We start from the raw sequence: 16,930 nt of genomic DNA on the forward strand, positions 1-16,930 counted from the left end.
AGAACTTGGACTGATGAGAATAACATCCTACATCCTAGCCAGTTTGGGTTCCGCAGTAGTGTCGGAACGGTGGAACAATGCTTGAATTTGAACCTGATCATGGGAAAATATAATATTGCAAAGAAATCCCCTTTATACTTTGGTTTTATGGACTTGAGCTCGGCTTTTGATTTTGTTAACCGCTCCCGGCTTTGGTCTACCCTTCTTGAATATGGTTTAGATGACCATCTGGTACATTTTTTAGCTTTTTTACATCGTGATCTTAAAGCTTGTGTACGTGTGAATCAAATGGGTGAAGTTTCTGATGATATTAGCATTGGTAGGGGGGTCAGACAAGGGTGTGTGCTGGCCCCTCTCCTATTTATTTTGTACATTAATAAGCTAAGCGGCACTTTGAGCATCCTAACTAGTGATGTGCCTTACATTAATGGAGCCCCTATACCCACCCTTCTTTACGCAGACTATGCGGTCCTGATGGGCCGCACTCCGAAGGCACTGCATATTTTAATTTCAGGGTTTGTCCTTTTTATGGCCGATTTAGGCCTAACAACTAATTTTAAAAAATCATTGATCATGAGCTGTGGCCCAAAAAATCACAAAATTCCCCAGATTACTTCAGGGTCAAATGTTTTAAAAAGCACCAGCACTTTTCCCTATCTAGGGCTCCTATTTTCAAATAGTGGTACGTGGCATGCACATGTTTCTTATGCCAGGAATAAGTTGGGCAAGGCCATTAATTGTGTAACCTCCTTGAGACAACCCAACCAAGCTGATGTGATAACTCCCCTGGTTAAGATATATCAAACCCAATGTATGCCAACCGGCACTTACGGCGCTGAGGTTTGGGGTTATACCAACTGCTCCCCTATTCAAATAGAAGAAAATAGATTTTGTCGTAAGGTATTGGGGGGGGGTTATTTGTTCTCCAAACTATGTATGTCATAACGAACTAAATATTCCTTACATAGAGGATTTTGTGAGATCAAGACCAGCATTGTTCTGGATAAAGATATGGAACAACACGGCTGCTACATTGACCCGTGAAATTATTTTGGACTGCCTAAAGTGTGATAGGGGACACCATATACCATGGCTGAAATCAGTAAAAGAGTGCCTTGCAAGTGCGGGTTTGGCTTCCCTGTTCACATCACCACACCTAATAAATCGCTCCCATAAGATCATCATTTTAAGGGCATTGTATGATTTATATAGTGAAGAGCGGGACAGAAAGAACCAGACTAAATGCACGGTTGTAAAATATTTGGCCTACTCTGAACCACACATTAAAAAACCTGGCCCACCGTACAGATATTTGCGTTTGCATCTTGGCAGATGGGTAAGGGGTTTACTGTTTCGTTTCCGAGATGGGAGTATAGTTAATCTACTGAACTTCCCGCTGGGATACAATAAACACCTCGAAACCTTAAACTGCCCTTGTAACCCTGACATGAAGCAAAGTCTTATGCATTTCCTGTTCTTCTGTGGTTTTTATAAAAAACTCACTGTACATTATCTTATGCCCTATTGTAAGAAAAACGGATTGACTAATTTTAAATTGGCACTTCGGTCTTTCCAGGTATTGGGATCAGATGAAGTTATTTTTATGATGAGCTGTTTTCTCAAAGCTGCTGTCAGATCGAGAGTCACCCTTAATATTGATGCATAATTATCGCACACTGCACTTTCTATTTTGCACTTTCTTGATAACATTTTTAAATCCACTTCTTTTTATCTTTTGTAATTATGTGTAAATAGATAATATTATAACAATGTGATGTCCGTCCTTTTTTAACAAAGGTTTTAAAATTGTGTTTTTAAACAGTGCTTTTTTAAATAATACTATAAGATATTCTCTTTTTTAAATCTATCATTAGAGAGGGACAAATCTGGTATAGTTGTGAAATTGTAAATGGATTCTGATTTGATTGTGCTCGTTTTTCCTTGGACTATTCTCCAATTGTAACTATTGAATTGAATGTTTTTAAAATGTTTTTTGTTTGTACTTTTATGGATGTTTTTTATTCCGAATAAAGATCTTTTGACTTGACTTGATAGGGGTAGAGCATTGTCCCCAGCATAGGGGGCCCTTTACCCTGCAGGGATCTGTGAGTGATACACAGAGCCTTAAATTTGATCCTTTCCCGGATCGGCAACCAATGGAGAGCTCTAAGCGCTGGTTTTGCTGATGCTCTCTGGGCGGTGCCTGTCAATAGCCTCGCTGCTGCGTTTTGGGTTCGCTGAAGGATGTTAATAGTGGATGGAGTTTCACCAAAATCCTGTGCCTCCTTGAGAAAGGCGTAACAAGGAAAAATGTTTTCATTTCTCCTTGTTTTTCTCTCTGTGCAAGAGTGTTGCATTCTACATCACATATATAAAAGTGAAAAATACCTAAAAGCATAGATTTTGTACATAAAGAGACCTCTTTCTGCACAAAAGCGACACTTACCACAACACTGACCCCCTACCATTATAACACAAGGGTGTTTGCATTGGCACATGGCAGCCAAAAGCACACCTGTGCAGGGAGAGAGCAGAACAGCACCACATCTTAGTGGATGTGGACCTGTTCTGCTCTCCCATTTATTCAACGAAGCAAATCAGCTTTACTAAATGCACTTTATAATTGCATGTGTTATGCTATTTGTGCTTGTGTTAGCTTGTTTTCTCTCCTCTTTATATTCCACTAAACTGTAGCCCACTTTTACCCTTCACCCTAATTTGCCTCCCTCTTGCCTGCTACCTCTCCCTCCGTTTTCTCTTCATCTCAACTATTTACATGCCTTCAGTTCGACTTCCGTTTCCATCTCTCTGCTTCTCCTCTCCCCCACACACCTCTCTTCTTACTTTCTCCAATAAACTCTTCTCTGACTTTCTCTCCCCCTTCTCCTCCTTCCTTCGTGATCTGTCACCCCATTTATGTGGCTCTTTATCCATTTGCTTAGGTCCTCATTCAACTCTCCCCCCTCTCTTTCCCTTCCAGCCCTTACCTCTCCACTTACACATAACTTGACATTTACCCTGATACGGCGGGATTTTTGATCTCTTATCTGATTGCTATAGATCTAGATCCCCACTCCGGTCGACTGAACCTTTGTTGCCTGTCATAGAGTAAAAAGTAATCAACTACCAGGTCAATCAGCTCAAGAATTTGCACAACTCTGAAGAACCACTTACCACAAATAAGTTTTAAAGTTTTATTATAAAGCCAAAGATAACTGGAGATACAAACATCTCAATATCAGGGTTAAAAGATATACTGGCATCAATACAAACATGAATTCTCTAAATGCTCTTAGGCGACAGAAGAATATCACCAAGACTAATTCAAAGATCAGCAAATTTGCAAGAATAGACACAAGTTGTAACTTGAGCGTCATTTACAAAAGGGAGAAAAATCCAGGTTAGACTGTCCCTACACTAGACTAAGTGACATCCCTACTTAGCAGGATCTTAACCTAAAAAGGTGTCAGCCGTGGTGACTTCCAAAGAAGTTCACTCACTTTCCCTTAGTCTCTGTTGCAAATCTGTGCATCGCAGTTGTGCCCTCTCGGCCTACCCATCCGCTCTCTAAGGTTCCTCAGGCCATCTGCTCTAACTCCACCCAAGGGTGCTGTCCCTAATACAAAATCACAATTACAGTTGAAACGCCCCTCTGAGACGCCCCTCACGTAGACCTCTCACGTGGTGTCGTTTCTGGCTTTTTCCATGCTGATACTCCTCTGGGCTTCTCGTTAGCGTTGACCTTGCTTCTCAGGCTCTTCTCGGCACGCCGGTACCCCCCAGGAAATTCCTGAAGCCTTCTCCAGGCCTGTGCCTGTCTCCCAGAACAGAGCTCTATTCATCACTCTCTCGATTGGAACCCCCTCGCACCTGCAAACAGACACCCATGAATTGGGCCCCAAATTCCGGCCTCCAGCTTATCTCCCAAGTCGTAAAACTTCGAGCCTGGTCCACAATTTATGCTTAACAAGACCTGAATTTTTACTAGCACATGCAGATCAAAGAAACAACTTTACCTTTCCAGGCCTACTAAATTACATGAAACGGGCCTGTGCACTCTATGAACCTTTATTTATCCGCCTAAAACAGTATTCTAGCTTATTTCACTCTGATTATAGGAAACACTTCTATAAAACATATATATTCAGTCTATGATCGATAATACTATGGATTATAATATCAATAATCCATTTATGTGGAAATGTAAAGGCACGTTTTCGTTCTTAATGTATTGCCATGAGGCCTGCACATTTCTACTTTTAGCAGCATTACATTCCTTTCTGCAACAGCCACATAACATGGAATCTAATAGCATTCTATCATTTCTAAACATCACTACATTAGTTTTCACACCAAGATATATATTCTATATTGATTAAACACTCGTGAGTATATGCATTCTACATTTTTGACACTCTAATATGTTCCTTTAACTAAACTTGTGCAACGTGCTTGTAAATATGGTGCACTTCTACATTCTACTCAATTTGCGCTCTCTCAGTTCCCCCCTTTGATGACCTTTAGAGGTCATCACCATCACAACACCATCCCTGAAGGAATGAATTGAATCAAACAGAACTCGTTGCAACACTCCCTCGCTTCATCATTTCTAGAGCCCTCAGACTCCTGTACTGGTTGTCCTGCTTCGCAGCTAACCTCTGCGCCTGCACTCTCATGGATCTCTGCAACCTATTTGACCTATACCATTGATACAGCCTCATTAATCCCCACAATGTGATTACGCAAATCACTATTATGATGATAGGTTTCAGTATGTACCAAATGAAACTCTTCCCTAGGTTGGCAAACCAACCCCCAACTTTACCCATTCCATGACCCACTTTTTCCCACACATTCACTTTCGACAGATCCTCAATTTCTTGATGGATTTCAGTGATATTATGTATGTACTTCTCTAGAGGTTTTGAATTGTCTGGAATGTAAGTGCAACATTCCTGAACCTTCAAAGCCTTACAGACTCCGCCCTCTTTGGCTAACAGAACGTCTAAGGCAAGTCGGTTCTGGAGAACCATTGCCCTTATCGATTGCATCTCTCCCTCTACCAGCCTTAATGATCTAGCAGTACTGGCAGATAATCTATCTACAACTGTTGCCAATCTCCTGATCTTGAAATCATTCAGTATTAACCCTAAAAGAGGGAACATAGCACCAAATACATCTCCAACTACTTCAGCATCGCTTACATCCCTTCTCCCTCTGGCTTGAGTTTTTCCCTCTATGATTTCTAGATCCTTAGCGTGATATATTTTGGGGAAGACAATTGCTAAATAACATGATCCGTACCAATTATCCGGTAGTTTCACGTATGCATTTCTTCCACAGACAAAATATACATTTGGAATCACAAGCATTCCTTTCAAGAAATCCTTTGTGTGATATTCTAATTGAAAGGCATGTTCACAACTTACTTCTCCCACGAACACATTCTCATAGTAGGTCTTACCCCTGTGTATACATAGCTTCCCTTTTTGTGTTCGATCTAAAGCTATTGGACCGTTACTGCCCTTCCTTTTGTGTGACTTTTCCTACTCGGTCCAATCTGTTTTCCATTGGCCCGAAGCCTTTAGGATCTTCTGCCTTCTGTATCGATCATCCACTTGCCCTACAAACTTTTTCTCAATTTCTGACACTTTACGAGTCAAATTATTTCTTCGGGCATATGAAGTATCTAACGTATTCCAAGGAATGAAAAATTTCCTTAATCGATCCTCATTCTTGTAATAGTCCCATTTATTCATGTGCTTGTAGGCTGGGACCTCTGGTAAAACAGCATCAAAATCTGAAAAATAATACTCAAAGCTATCGCGTCCATAAAATATACTGAGCAACAAACTACATGTAATTCCATAAGTCAATGGGAGATGATGATACCTAATACCTTCGTCTACAGAGGCTGGCAATTGCATACAGACATAACAGTCCTTTGCGTCCATGGCATCAATGTATTCATACAGTAATTTAGCATAGGCATTTTATTTGAAATTCCCTTGTGATTCATCTACGTGCAACCTACGAGCTTCTGCTGCTAGTAAAGCTTTATCTTTCTCTGTATTGTCCTCCTTTTTACCAGCAGTATTAGGTTTCAGGGTAACTACAGCCTTTGCTTCATTTGTTGCCTTTGCTTCATTTTCATGTCCCACTATATATGATACAGTAACTACTAAAGCTATAAGAAAAATTACTCCCACTAAAAGTGTGCCTACTATGCACTTTGCTTTGCGGTTCGGGTTGCCGGCCTCCATGATCTTAAGACAGTGTAGTTCTAATTTCCTGTTACGACACAAAGTCTCTTTCTTTGCTCCTTCAACAATGCTTTCTTTGTTTATTCGGTCTTTTCGAACCACACCTGGAAGCTGACAATCCTTCTTGCGAAATCAGTCCTTTGAATTATAGCAACAGACAACCCTAGCCCTTCTCCGTCCACTAAATGGAAGAGTCCCTAAATTTCTTCTTCTTCCACTTGGCACTAGGTTATCTTCTCAATCTTGTTTATTTACAAAGTCTTTTAGGTGTTTACAATCATGCGGGTTCCATCAGCTCTAATCACGTACTCTAACAGTTCTAAGCGAAGAATAATCTCCTCGAGTGCTGGTACCGTTGAACCAAAAGTTGGAAATTCTACTCTGTTTAGAACCAGTTCTCTTATTCTGCTCAGATATGGAGGATTGGGGACAGTGAGTGTCAGCAACCCTTCGGCTTCAACTCCAGGTACCAACAACGCCACTTCCAACGTTATGATTGGGTCAGTACTGGTCACTGTCACTTCCCTCACCCTCCCGGATCTCTGTGCACACGACATCTGCTGCAAGGTAGGTCCACTCAGGAGTGGCGTATCTTCTGCAGGGCATGCGCACCCTCCTTGATCTTCTCGGACCCTCCTGTTCTTGATTCTGTGCACCTTCGTCCAGATCTGAGTCTTCGGATATAGGAGCAAGGGTTCTTCCGGGAGTTGGCTTCACGCTCGGCCTCTTCTTCCTTTCAGGCCAACTAGTTTCTCCATGCCTTGTTCTCCTATTTCTTGTTCTCACACTCAATTCTTGGTCACTTGTGGCTTGATCAGTGTCTGAGTCGTATTCACAGCAACTTTCTCCTTCTGTGGCAACGTCAGTTTCACTGTCGTCCTGTCATTCTTCTGCTTGATCTGACGCGCTCCCAGCTTCCTCTGACACCCCCACAGCTTGACTGGTCCCCTCTATTGATTCTTCGTCCACAGCTGGATTTTCATCTGTGAGAGGAGCTGTTTCTTCCAGGGGTGCTGGAACTCTTCGAGTATGGGAGGCGTGGATCCAGTTTGGCAGCCCTCCACATTTGACAGCAGTATTCGTTGTCAGGATTATCTGGTAGGGTCCTCTCCAACGCACATCCAGGCAATTCTTCCGGACGTGCTTCTTCACCACGACCCAATCACCAGGGCACAGGTCGTGGCATAGGTCTCTGGAAGATGAAATTTCGGCAGCCCGCACCTGAAGAGACACAGAATGAATGACATCAGAAAGTCCCTTGCAACAATCCAGGATCAGATCATCTGTGATATTCAACAAAGCTGCAGTTGGAACAGATGGAAGTCTCATTGCCCTCCCCATTAGAACCTCGTGTGGAGAGAGACCTGTTCTCCTGTCTGGTGTGCTACGTATACTCATGAGTACCAATGGCAGGTCATCAGGCCAGCTTAAGGATGTCGACGAACACACTTTGGCCACTCGGGATTTTATCGTCCCGTTAATCTGTTCCACAATTCCCGAAGCCTCTGGTCGATAGCTACAGTGTAACTTCTGATCAATGTTTAATGCAGAGCAAAGCATATTCACAACTTCACTGTTGAAATGTGTTCCTCTATCTGATTCCAAAGAGGTCGGCACCCCGAAGCGCGGTATTAACTCTCTAAGCAACAACTTTGCTACTGTGAGTGTGTCGCACCTGCGTGTAGGGTATGCCTCGACCCATCTGGAAAATATACATACAACCACCAGAACATACCTGAGACGGTTGCATTTTGGCATCTCAATAAAATCTAATTGCATCCTGTTGAAGGGCCCTCCAGACCTCCCAAAGTGGCTCAGTGTAACTGGTGTCCTTTTCCCTACGTTTAACTGCTGACATGTTACACACCTCTGGCACACTGCTTCTGCGGCTACTCTAAACTTGGGATTATACCAAGTCTGCCTAAATACCCGCAGCATGGCATCTCTTCCTAAATGCACTGGACCGTGTATCTGGCGTGCCATTGGACTCACTAGTTCATTTGGCAATACTGCCCTTCCATCTGCTGAAATCCACAAATCCATTTTACTTTTTACACAACCTGCAGTTTCCCATGTCTTTTTCTCAAAATCTGATGCGTTCTCTTGTATACCTTTTAAATCATCCCAAGTATCTACTGTTTCTAGTATCATAGTTAACTCTGTCTTTTCCTGTGTCCCACCCACTTCCACTTCCGTGAAAGAGTATCCTTGCTCCGCGCAGTAGCGCGCAACCTCATCGGCGTACCTGTTGCCATTGGGACACAACATCCGTATTTTTGGTATGTGCTACGCATTTAACAACGGCAATTGCTGCCGGACCTTGCAATGCTTCCAACAACAGTCGCACAAACTTCCCATTTCGAATAGGTAAACCTGAGGAAGGTCATGTAACCTCTCTGAGACCACAATTGCCCGTAGTCGTGAACTACACCGAAATCATATTGGCTATCTGTGTAAATGGTGACTTGAATTTTGCTACCTGCTAAACAGGCACGTGTCAATGCAATGATTTCAGCTACCTGTGCGGAGTGTACTCCTTCCAGGCATGCGGCTTTCACAACTCCAGTGATGGTGCAAACAGCATAAGCTGCTCTCAACTGACCAGTATTGTCTCTTACACATGAGCCATCAACAAGGAAAATTTCATCAGGGTCGGTCAACGGCTCATCCACAATATCTGGTCTTGGCTTGGTACATAGTTCAGTCACATCAAGGCAATCGTGATCTTCACATTCCTCGTCTTCTATATCATTAGGGAGTGGCATCAAAGTGGCAGGATTCAAAACAGAGCACCTCTTAAGGGTCACGTTCTCCGCAGCAAGAATAACTTGCTCGTAGCGCGTTAGCCTGTTATTGGTCAAGTGCTGTGTTTTGGTCCTGGTCATTAACAGTTCCACAGAATGAGGTACATACACCACTAGTTGGTGTCCCATCACTATACTCTCACACCTTTCAATGCTGACACCCGTTACAACAACTGAGTCTGAAGTAGCCGAGAAATATGCAACTGGTCTACGGGCATTTCCATGAATTTGTGCTAAGACTGACAAAGCACAACCTTCTCTTTCGCAACAGTAAAGTAAAAATGGTTTTTCGTAATCTGGCATTCCCAAAGCAGGAGCACGACAGCTGTAGGAATGACAATCAACAATCCTTGTCCCATGGTACCGGATCACTCACCTCCTTGTGCGTCAGTTTTTGTAAGGGTTTTGCTTTCAGGGAAAAGTTAGCTATCCACTGTCGGCAATAACCAACCATTCCTAGGAACATCCTGACCTCTCTCTGTGTCGTGGGCGAATTCATTTTCATGATCGCCTCTATTCTGTCTGGTGACACCTTCCGTTTCCCTTTTTCAATTCGGTGACCCAAGTACTGTACTTCTGTCAGACAGTACTGTAGTTTGCTCGGAGACACCTTGTGTCCATTTTCGGCTAAATGGTTCAGCAAGGTGATGGTGTCTATTTTACAAGCTTCCCCTGTTTCTGACGCAACAAGTAGGTCGTCTATGTACTGAACCAGAACCGAGTTCTGTGGCAGTACTAGACTTTCAAGATTTTTCTTCAGCAGCTGGTTAAAAATCGATGGGCTTTCTGTATACCCCTGTGGGATACGACACCATGTTAATACGCGATTTTCCAGCTTAAATGCGAAAAGAAACTGGCTCTCCTCATCTAATGGAATCGAAAAGAAGGCCTGGCAAAGGTCTATCACTGTGAACCACTCAGCTTGGAACGGTATCTGGAACAATATCACTGATGGATTCGGTACCACTGGACAACATGAAACTACTATGTTATTAATCTTTCGGAGATACTGAACTATTCTGATTTTCCCACTAGGCTTCTGCAAACCCATAATCGGGGAGTTACATGGACTACCCACGATTTCCTTCAGTATTCCCTGCTTTATCATGGAGTCGATCACGGGCTTTATTCCTGCAATCGTCTCCGGGGTCAATTTGTATTGAGGCGTTCTTGGATATTCAACATTTGGTTTTATCATGATTTTCACTGGTTCTACTCCTTTAATCAATCCTATCTCTTCTCCAGTGAAATCCCAAACTTCAGATGACACAGTATCCCTTAAGTCCCAAGGGAGCTTTTCCACCGTCAGGGTAGGATACAGCTCTACGCAACTTTTGAATTTGCAACCTTAAAAGTGGCATCATCGTCGTTGGTCTGTACCTCTACTCCCTGAGGCGTACAGTATATTGTGCAGTTTAGTTTGCACAATAAGTCTCTTCCTAACAGACACACAGGACTAGAATCACATACTACAAACTGATGTTCATCGCTGTATTTTCCTATTCTCACTAGCACTGGTTCTGTCAAAGGGTTAGTCATTCTCCTATTTGCGACTCCTACCACTTGAATGGTTTCCCCCGACATTGGCAGGTCCGGAACCACTGCCGATCTCAAAGTTGATCGGGTAGCCCAAGTATCTACCAAGAATGTCGTAGGACACCCTACCACCTCAGCCTCAACAAACGGTCCCCTTTGATCCACCTCTAGAACTGCCCCGAGGGTACAGTCCTCCTCTCTACTCACTCGCCGTCCAGTTAGTGGATCAACGTAGTAACACTCTTCTCCTCCTACTAAAAGAGGCATTTGTCTATAGACCTTTCCCCCTGTCGCAATCTTTGGTGGTTGAGGGAACTGGGCTCGAGGAGCCAATGTCCCCCCTTTGACCACCTCACCCTTAGGTGCTGTCACCCTTTTTACTGGAATGGTCTGAACTTCTTCCTCCTCTACTTCCAGTTCTCCGTTTTCAGGATTATAGGGACACTCGCGTTTCCAATGTCCCACCTGGTGACACTGGTGACACTTTGTCGTCCTTTTTAAGGTAGCAAGGTCTACTCTAGGTTTTGGATTTTCCTCGTTGTCCCTATTCTGATTATTTGATTTCCTTCCCATTGTCCCTGTTCCCTGTTGCTGCTGTCCACCCTTTCCAGCCGACTGCATCTGGACCATCATCAACTTCTCCTTAAGTTTTTTGCTTTGGAATCTATTTCATCACTGCAATACCTTGCGTATCTCAGAATTTCATCTAATGGTTTGTTCTGCCAGCAAATTAAATGTTGCTGAATCATCAAACAAATATCAGGTCTCAATCCCAAAACAAATTTCGATACAAACTGTCCTATGTCTTTGGGATCCATTACATCTAACCCACTGTATTGTTTGAACGTTTTCAGCAATCGCTCATAATATTCATGAACTGTCTCCTTGGGTTCCTGTCTAGTTCGGTCTATCTTCACCCAATCTATATCCTGCGGTGGCACCTTCTCTTTTAGCCATGTCATCACCCTTTCATATTTTTCCATTACCCTATCTGACGGTCCATTAGTATGAGCATCTCTCTCTGGTTCTGATGTGGGCCATTTGACACTAACCTTGCATGCTGTCCACAAGTCCCCTGGGACCACAATATCAAATAAGGTGTTCAAATTAATCCACAGTACCATAGAGATTTTCACAAATCTCTCTACCTGCTTATACCACTCTACGGGATTCTCTCTTAGCTTTGGAAACATATTCAAAAATGCAGCCAAATCTCCTCTACTCCAGGGTACATGCACATAACTCCCATTCGCTATTTCTCACAAAGGGTATGCTTCCATCCTCTGTGGCCCTCCACTTCGGGGACATCACAATCGTGCTCCGCCTGACAGTCCCTTTCTTGGACCACCTTTCTTCCCATTTATCCAGATCTCTCCATGTCCTTATTCCTGTGATCAGTTCCCTAATGTGTGTTTTTAATCCAATTGTCCTCCTCTTCTGTCCTGATCTGAATAATGCAACCTATGGTTACCCTGTAACGCCTTTGTTCTCGACAAGTCTACCATATACTTGTCTGCCAATTCAGATAATTTCTCGTGTACTGCTCTCGCCTTCCTGGTAACATCCTTTGCTATAAACAGCACCTCATCTTGCTCATACAGATCAATCCTTTCTAAAGGTAGCGTACCATCTATTATCTCGTCCAGATCAGATTTTAAACTGGCTACATCAAGCCTTTTTGCCTCTACCTCAGCTTTCAGTGTGTTGTCTCTAGAGAGCCCATTGACATCTCTCCCATCCTAGCTCTGAGCCCTACGTCTGGGCTCTGGCGAGTTATGGGGAGTCCTCCCATGTTCCCATCTCTCCAGGTCCCATGCAGTTCCATCCTCTCTTGGTGTGTGGTGAAACAATCCTCTATTCCCCACAGTCCCACACTGCCCATTCTGCTTGGTTTCTCTAAATGCATGATAAGACACTCCATTATTCCCCATGCTCCTGTAATTCCCCTGCTGTCTAGTATCACTCAACACATAGTAGGACCCTTTCCAGCTCCCCATGTTCCCGCGATCCCGCTCTTGCCTATGATCGCTTGACGTATGGCGAGGCGCCTCGTGGCTCCCCATGTTTCCGCGATTCCAATGCTGTACATTATCACCAGGTGTATGGTGGGTGCACTTAAAGCTATCCCTGTACTCTTGCGTCCTTCGGTCTCCCTCATTGTGAATGAGACGAGACGCCCTTCCACACTCTGTACTTCTTTCTTCCTGCTCCTGTCTACTTCCACTGTGGATATTACGTGTGGCTCTTCTACTCTCCTGACTCTTACCATCACACTCCTGACCACTTTCGCTAGCCCCGCAATGAGACAATGTCCCATCGCCTCGACTTCCCCATTCAGCTTCCGACCCTGACCTGTTACTCTGTGTTCCTGTGGTAGCATCCCACTCTCTCAAATCAGCCCTTAACTCCTTAAAGGACTTCGGCCGTGGTCCTCTCAGATCCATCGGTCCTCTCTGACCCCCCTGATCTGTTATGGGATCCACTGCTGAATCCAATGGGGTGCTCCAATCTCTTGGTCCTGGCAACTGCCTTCCGGCATTAGTCATATTGTTCCTTCTCTCCATTTCTGCTCTTTCTCTGTCTAGTCGCACCTGTTCCTCCTCTAGTACTTTCTCTGGGTCATAAATCGATACTATAGGACCGATGGTAATGGGTACTTGAAGAGCATCTGGTAATTGATAGGACTTAGCACGCTCCGTTTCTGGCACTTTTTGTACCACGAACCTTCCGACTACTCTCTGTACTGGACTAGGTTGAGGTGTTTTCCCCACCTTTGGTGGGTTCCAATCCTTTATAGGGAGTGGTTTATACTCCCCTATACCAACCCTATCTTCCCTTGAGAGCTCGGTACCTTCCATCTCTCTGTTGTACGGAGGCGGTCTATCTATCAACAACCTATTTATTAGGCTATCTTCTGTCTCGCTCTCATCGTCTTCCTCTGGGGTTCTCTTGTCTCCTGTAACCTCTATCACTGGGTACAACTTATCCACTTCAATAGTCTGCACTCTCCATTTCTTGGCTTCCTCATCCCATTTGGCGTCTTGCACTGCTCTTACCGATCGTCTCACTCTTTCTTGACGCCTGTTCTGGTTCCTTTCGTGCGCCGCCCTAATCCATGCATTAAGGGCTTCAAACTGTGTTGGTCTAGGCAAAGGTCTCAATGAGGACATAACTGCTTTTAACTGGTGCAACACTTCTAATCTAAACGTTCCATACTTTGGAAAAGTCAATTCTTCGTTCCCTTCTGTAATCTTATTCCAATTCGAAATCCACAGTATAGTATGCAAACCAACGTACGTAGCCATATAATGAGCTGGTGTACCCTCTGGCGAGGCCTCTTCCCCGTAATAAGAGTTCCTTCTGTTTCTCTTAAAGATCCCTCTCAAGCATTTAAAACACTTCATGTTCCAAATCTACAATTTTCCCTAATTCCCTGCGTCCGTTTGCTTCCTGATGACAATCTACCTATCTCAGCGCGGTTTCACACCAACCAGCCTATCACAGCCCGATTCGCGTCAGCCGGCCTATCACAGCGCGGCTTCACACCAACCGGCCTATCACAGCGCGGCTCTCTCTGACGTCACTCGTCTCCCTTCGCAGCAGTTCCCCTCCTTTCTCAGCTCGTCTCCCGGTCATGCATGCGTCCCATTCATACCTTGAAAAATGATTACTTCAGACCAAGCGATCACTTTCCTTGACTGTACGCCCACAGTCTAACTGTAATTGTCACCTTAACTGACGAAATGTCTTTCCGTGAACGTCCAGACAATCGCCTTAACTGATAGGTTACTTACACACGGTAACTTCCGACCAGCGTTCGTTACCAATACACTCACTCTTGCGTTCCCCCTATCTCGGTCCTGCGGGCGATCAATGGTACCTCATGACACCCTTTACAATGGTCGACAATTACTCTGGATGTCCGATACACCCGAACCACTTAAGCTCTTCTCTGAACTTAAGATTTTTACCAGGTTGCGCACGCTCACAACCCTGCCTCAATCACACTACAGGCATTCAACTCCGCATGACATTACAACACAAATACAACACAAAACACCGCAATCTGATAACGCATGACCCTTATTATACTCACTCTCGACCGACTCTGCTGCTTTTCTCTCGCACCGTCAACACCTTCTTCGGCAGGCGATTCTTCTGTTGCTCATCTCTCGATCTCCAGGGGCCTCGGGGTAATCTTAACCTAGTCTAGATCACCTTCCTCTAGAAGGCAACCATCCTACACTGCTACCAACTGATACGGCGGGATTTTTGATCTCTTATCTGATTGCTATAGATCTAGATCCCCACTCCGGTCGACTGAACCTTTGTTGCCTGTCATAGAGTAAAAAGTAATCAACCACCAGGTCAATCAGCTCAAGAATTTGCACAACTCTGAAGAACCACTTACCACAAATAAGTTTTAAAGTTTTATTATAAAGCCAAAGATAACTGGAGATACAAACATCTCAATATCAGGGTTAAAAGATATACTGGCATCAATACAAACATGAATTCTCTAAATGCTCTTAGGCGACAGAAGAATATCACCAAGACTAATTCAAAGATCAGCAAATTTGCAAGAATAGACACAAGTTGTAACTTGAGCATCATTTACAAAAGGGAGAAAAATCCAGGTTAGACTGTCCCTACACTAGACTAAGTGACATCCCTACTTAGCAGGATCTTAACCTAAAAAGGTGTCAGCCGTGATGACTTCCAAAGAAGTTCACTCACTTTCCCTTAGTCTCTGTTGCAAATCTGTGCATCGCAGTTGTGTCCTCTCTGCCTACCCATCGGCTCTCTAAGGTTCCTCAGGCCATCTGCTCTAACTCCACCCAAGGGTGCTGTCCCTAATACAAAATCACAATTACAGTTGAAACGCCCCTCTGAGACGCCCCTCACGTACACCTCTCACGTGGTGTCGGTTCTGGCTTTTTCCATGCTGATACTCCTCTGGGCTTCTCGTTAGCGTTGACCTTGCTTCTCAGTCTCTTCTCGGCACGCCGGTACCCCCCAGGAAATTTCTGAAGCCTCCTCCAGGCCTGTGCCTGTCTCCCAGAACAGAGCTCTATTCATCACTCTCTTGATTGGAACCCCCTCGCACCTGCAAACAGACACCCATGAATTGGGCCCCAAATTCCAGCCTTCAGCTTATCTCCCAAGTCGTAAAACTTCGAGCCTGGTCCACAATTTATGCTTAACAAGACCTGAATTTTGACTAGCACATGCAGATCAAAGAAACGACTTTATCTTTCCAGGCCTACTAAATTACATGAAACTGGCCTGTGCACTCTATGAACCTTTATTTATTCGCCTAAAACAGTATTCTAGCTTATTACACTCTGATTATAGGACACACTTCTATAAAACATATATATTCAGTCTATGATCGATAATACTATGGATTATAATAGCATTAATCCATTTATGTGGAAATGTAAAGGCACGTTTCGTTCTTAATGTATTGCCATGAGGCCTGCACATTTCTACGTTTAGCAGCATTACATTCCTTTTTGCAACAGCCACATAACATGGAATCTAATAGCATTCTATCATTTCTAAACATCACTACATTAGTTTTCACACCAAGATATATATTCTATATTGATTAAACACTCGTGAGTATATGCATTCTACATTTTTGACACTCTAATATGTTCCTTTAACTAAACTCGTGCAACGTGCTTGTAAATATGGTGCACTTCTACATTCTACTCAATTTGCACTCTCTCAACCCCTTTGGATATCTCCTGTAACATTTCTCTCTCCTCCTCCTCTATCCCTAACATCTCCCTTTCCGCAACTATTCCTCCCTTTTCTACTTTCGCATGCCCTACCTTTCCTGTCTGAACTCGTTTTATGTGTCCCTTTTCATGCCGCCTGTCATGCCTCATTCCTACTATCTGCCTCCTCTCCTTACCCCTTAACTCCCCTCTTGCTCATTTATATCTCCTGTTTCTCTCCTTTCTCTCTCCTTCCTCCACTCCCTTGTTTATTTTGTTTTTGTTCGAGTACGACATTCATGTCACAGTTGTTGTTCCTACGTGGACATATCTATACCTCTCAATCCTTCTGCACTATGAAATTGGTAAATTTTCAAATACCTTGTTTACAATTGGGGCTATACATATTGTACACTGGATTACTGTAACCAACTTAGTGATGCCAAATAAAAGAAGGGGACTTGCAAGGTTTCCAGATGCACACCACGACCTCTAAAACGGAGGGTGCCAAATATCAGGGTCATCCCTCTTTCAAATCCTACTCTTCGCACACTGGCAGGCTTTGCAGGGTGAAAATGAAAACCTTCATGAATCAAAGTGG

The sequence above is a fragment of the Lissotriton vulgaris genome, chromosome 9 (genome assembly GCF_964263255.1).
Source record: "Lissotriton vulgaris chromosome 9, aLisVul1.2, whole genome shotgun sequence".
In the NCBI taxonomy this organism is placed as follows: domain Eukaryota; kingdom Metazoa; phylum Chordata; class Amphibia; order Caudata; family Salamandridae; genus Lissotriton; species Lissotriton vulgaris.